A 5,029-nucleotide genomic window follows, 5' to 3' on the forward strand; every position below is an offset into this window, starting at 1 on the left:
TCCTGTCAGCAGGCTCTTGTTGGCATCTGCCTAGTGTAGGGGTTTCCTCCCTCTGCTTGTGTGACAGTGTTTCTCCACCCACCTCCCCACTCCCACCTCCCTGCCCTCTATTCCACTACCCTGGGGCATCTATTGAACCTTCATAGGACCAAGGACCTCTCCTCCCTTGATGCATGACAAGGCCATCCTCTGCTATATATGCATCTGGAGCCATGCGTACTCCTTTGTTGATGGCTTAGTCCCTGGGTATTCTGGGGAGTCTGGTTGGTTGATGTTCTTCCTATGAGAAACCCTTTCAACTCCTTCAGTCCTTTCTCTAATTCCTCTATTGGAAATTCTGTACTCAGTCCAATGGTTGGCTGCGAACATCTGCGTCTGTATTTGTATGACACTGGCAGGGAATCTCAGGAGATACCCAAATCAGGCTCCTTTAAGCATGTAATTCTTGGCATCCGCAATAGTGTCTGGTTTAGTAACTGTATATGGGATGAATCCCCAGGTGGAACAGTCTCTGGGTGGTCTTTCCTTCAGTTTCTGATCAATACTTCATCTCCATATTTGTTCCTGTGAATATTTTGTATTCCTTCTAAGAAGGACTGAAGCACCCACATTTTGGTCTTCCTTCTTATAGAGCTTCATGTGGTATATGAATTATATCCTGGTTATTAGGAGCTTTTGGGCTAATATCTACTTCTCAGTGAGTGCATACTATGTGTGTTCTTTTGTGATTGGGCTACCTCACTCAGGATGATATTTTCTAGTTCTATCCATTTGCCTAACAATTTCATGAATTCATCATTTTTTTATAGCTGAGTAGTACTCCATTGTATAAATGTACCACATTTTCTGTATCCATTCCTCTGTTGAAGGACATCTGGGTTCTTTCCAGCTTCTGGCTATTATAAATAAGGCTGCTATGAACATGGTGGAGCATGTGTCCTTACTTTTAACTTGGCCAAAAACTCAATGAAGTAATTTACAGATGTATTCAGAGTTACTTCTTTTCTTGTGAGATTCGGTAAATGGCCTTAAAAAGTAATGGTTAAAAAGCATGCACATTCTTGTTTTACCACCCATTGGATGCTGGATGTGCAATCATGTGTACCACCCATTGGATACTGGGGTACCCACCCATCAGATTCTTGGGAACTCACTCATTGGATACTGGGGACCTACATGAAGTCAAGCCATCTCTGTATGAGTATATTTATATTTGACCCAGACAAGGGCATAAGAGAGTTGAGATGGGCACTTGGTAAAAGAAAATCAGGGATTCTATGGAAGGGTAGAAAACAGTGCAGAGGATATATTTTCCCACCTTCAGAAGCAAATAATATCATTTTGTACTTCACATTTATGTTTTCCATTCAGTGCACATCACTTGGTTGTGTTTTATTTTCCTTGGTCCATTTGCATTAAATGAGAGAAATCCAATCTGCACCCAGATGTCAGTTCTGGTAACTCACGCTCTCATGGCAGACTTTGCTATGTGGGAGACTGGCTAGCAAACAGCAAGGTCCTAACCACAGCCCCTGGGTCTGCCAGTGTGGGCTGGGGAGAACTGAGCCTGTGACTCCCCAGTCTCCAACAGCCTTGTCTGTCTACTGTTCGTATCAAACAAATACCTCCATGTTCCTTGTTGCAGTGCTGTGAAGAAGGATGAGAACTCTGTGTTTGGGAAGGAGAAGCACTGAGTTGCGTCTTTTCAGAGCTATGCAAAGGAAGTGGGTAGAGAGCTTGCTGTGTTCCAGAGTGAAAGAGGTAGAGAGTTTAGTAAACACTTCAAGGAAGATGGGATAAGACAAATACACAGGGTGGAGGGAGCCAGGACTCTGCTTAATGGTCCCAAGAAAAGCTAGATGAGGCAGTCAAGAACTTTGGAAGAGACCATAAGAGACTCCACTTCTTGCTAATGTTTAAATAGTAATCTTATTTATTTATTTATTTTATTACATGAAGCTGTCCAAAGTAAACATCTTTTAGGGAAGATAACAGTTTCTAACTTAATTGGAAAAACTACTCATTCTCAGTGAGCAGCCCTGGACCATATATTAGCTGTGTTTAAATAATTTTAGCTGACTGTGACTAGATTGCAAATATCAACTGAGTGCTGGCCAGTTGAGGTTCATGACCTCATACCCTGCCCAGCTCATAGTGTCCTTCAGAGAAATACTCCCATGAGGCTGTGGTTTCTACTTGCAAAGAGTCGCCTAACCAGTACTATCATTTTATAACTACGTGAAAATTTGTGTGTGGAGACCCAAGTGAGATGATTGCACGCTATTGGTTTACTTGGGTCATGGTCTGTGCTTTTTATAGAGCAGTACTCCTGGGCAGCAGGCCATGTGGCTAAGTTCAGCATTACTCTGACCCTGGTCTATAGCACAAATTTTGGCAACACCTGAGTTCAAGGGCTAGGTCTGTCACTCACTAGCTCTGCAAGTATGAAGAAGATATTTATCATCCTTATGTCACAGATTGCAAATAACAGATATGTAGATAATAATATAGGTTATTTCATGTTGTTGCTGTGAAGGCTTAACCAGTAATTATCAAGGCGAGCTTACTACAAATGTATTGTCCTTTATATTCCTGCAACAACAAAAAACACTGTAAATTCAATAGTAAAAAGATCATATTTATGACTATACATATACGTATACATATATATATATATATATATACAATACATACATACACACATGTATATCAATATTCATACACATATGTACAAACTCTCGAAATCTGAATAAATCATAAACATTTGAGTCTTATGAACAACTGTTAGGCCTAGGGAGGGATCTGGAAGGAAACATAGTAGGATCCCCACAGTAGGATGAAAGACAAAGATTGAAGGGAAAAAGATCCCTGGAATAACAACAAAATTGAGAGGAGACTTGCAATTTGGACAGAATAGGTACCCATCGGGCGTGCCTTAGTGAGAATTCCTAACACTGTGCGGGTAGGTGAGAATAATGTACGTAATGCTGTTTTAATGTTTACAGCTGCTTGTGTTTACTTTTTAAAATCTCATACATCCCATTTCTTCACTCCCTCCCCCTATCTCCATCCTTCTCCCTTTCCCCTTCCTTCTTCTTCTCATCTTTTCTGACAAGGTCTTTAGCCCAGGCTAGCCTTGAACTCTTCTTGTATCCCAAGGTGACCTTTAATTGATCCTTCTGCCCCCATCTCCAGACTGCTGGAATTATAAACCAGAATAAACCAGCATACCCAGTTTATGTATTGCTGGAGATTAAACCCCAGGCCTTGTGCATGCAGAGTAAGCTCTCTACCCACTGAGCTACCCATGCTCCAAGCTCACTCTCAGGTACTTTCAACTGACAGACCCCGTTGGTCACTGAGGGTGAAAAGGTTTAGTTAGGAAAGTTTGCTTATAATTATTATTAATTTGGAAGAGTAAGTTCAAAAGGTGGAACATCTTTTCAAGGAAAACTGTAATTTTTTGTGGCAGCTATTATAAGGGAAATTCCTGTAGTTGATAGAACCCTCTCATCTTCCTAAAAATATGTCTGTTGGATTCTTGTACAAGATGAGATACAGCACAGGTGAGCAGAGGCATGATGTTGTTAAAACAATAAAACATGATGTTGTTATTTAAAACTCCAAAGCAGAAATATGTATTCATAGTAGCAAAAGCAGAAATCTAACTATTTGGAGATCTCTAAGTTTTCTAGCTATTGGGAGATCTCTAAGTTTTCATCTCCTTTGCCTTAAATTCTTTTAGAATAAGCAGGGATGTTAATAATGGATTTAGCACCAACAGAGTCTTCTATGAAATCCTGGTACTGGCTTCCAATCTCTCTTTCGGCACTTCGCATTGTGTGCACATGTATGTGCGCTGGCCATGTAATTTGCCTTCTTACAAATTAACCACGTATACACCTGTCCTGGCATAATGAGTTCAGCTGTTTCATCAGTTTCCCAGTTGCCTTAGTGAGCCTGGAAAGGGTCCCAAGTTGCTATGAACTCAACTCATGAAGAAACGTTGGCTATCTAAAGGCACACAAATCATTTTGGCATTTCAGGTTGCTCTTGTGTTGATCTTTGATGTTCGCTGGCTATATGAAAACAGAACATTCATTATTCCTCTCTAATAAGCATCAAAGAGGTTCCTGCAGAGGCTGAAGGGATTCTGGAAACCAACATAGCTCCTTAGTGTCCCAATGGTGGATGTCTTGGGTGAGCCTGAGGATATTTCTTTTCAGTTTTAGGAATGATTGAGCAAACACAGCAGATGCACTTTGTAGGAGATGGGTCATCAGACCAGTAGACATAAAATTTTAAAGACTTCATTTCCCTTCTTCACAAAATTCTTTAAATCTTCAGACTCAATGTGAAAGAGATATTTCAGCAGTAAGGAAGTATAAAGTAAACATAAAAAGCCTTCTTTAGGATTGAACCCCTCAGGACAAGCCACAGGGAACAGTCCCATATAGCATCCTGGCCACTTATTGTTCGCACACCGTGCAAGGATTTCTCCATTTGTCTTTGTGCCTGTGTGTGATGTTAAGCAACTCTTTCTTTCACTGGACAGTAAGTGATTAAACATCTCTCTGTCCACACGGATTGAGATGGAAGTTTTTGTTGTCTACTCTGTTCTATTCAGTTCACTACAAATTACACAATGTTTTAAGGAATGCAATTGTATGTGCTTAGCAAATTTTTATTGTAAGAAATTATCAATGTACATGCCTTTGTATTATTGGTTCTTACAGTACACTTTGTAGACTAAATTCAGACTTTGATTATTTGGTCAAATGGTATGCATATTTAAATTTTTAGCTGTTATTCCAAAATGACCACATAAAAAGGTGATACACAATAACACTTCCACCAAAAAATATATGAGTGTTTGCTGTTCTAGCCACATCCTCTGGCCTTCAGCACTATCACGCTTTGAAATTCTGGCCATTATCTCCCATGCTCATGGATTGGCAGGACTAACATAGTCAAAATGGCCATCCTGCCAAAAGCAATCTACAGATTCAATGCAATCCCCATCAAAATT

The 5,029-nt window shown here is 40.2% G+C and overlaps 1 protein-coding gene across 2 annotated transcripts in view; it reads right to left on the reverse strand.

Moving 5' to 3' along the window:
• The window catches only part of Chst9 (carbohydrate sulfotransferase 9), a 153,436-nt gene that overhangs the window by 70,799 nt on the left and 77,608 nt on the right, over nucleotides 1-5,029 (reverse strand). The gene's annotated exons all lie outside the window — the stretch shown is intronic.

The sequence above is a fragment of the Mus pahari genome, chromosome 15, assembly GCF_900095145.1.
Source record: "Mus pahari chromosome 15, PAHARI_EIJ_v1.1, whole genome shotgun sequence".
Taxonomy (NCBI): domain Eukaryota; kingdom Metazoa; phylum Chordata; class Mammalia; order Rodentia; family Muridae; genus Mus; species Mus pahari.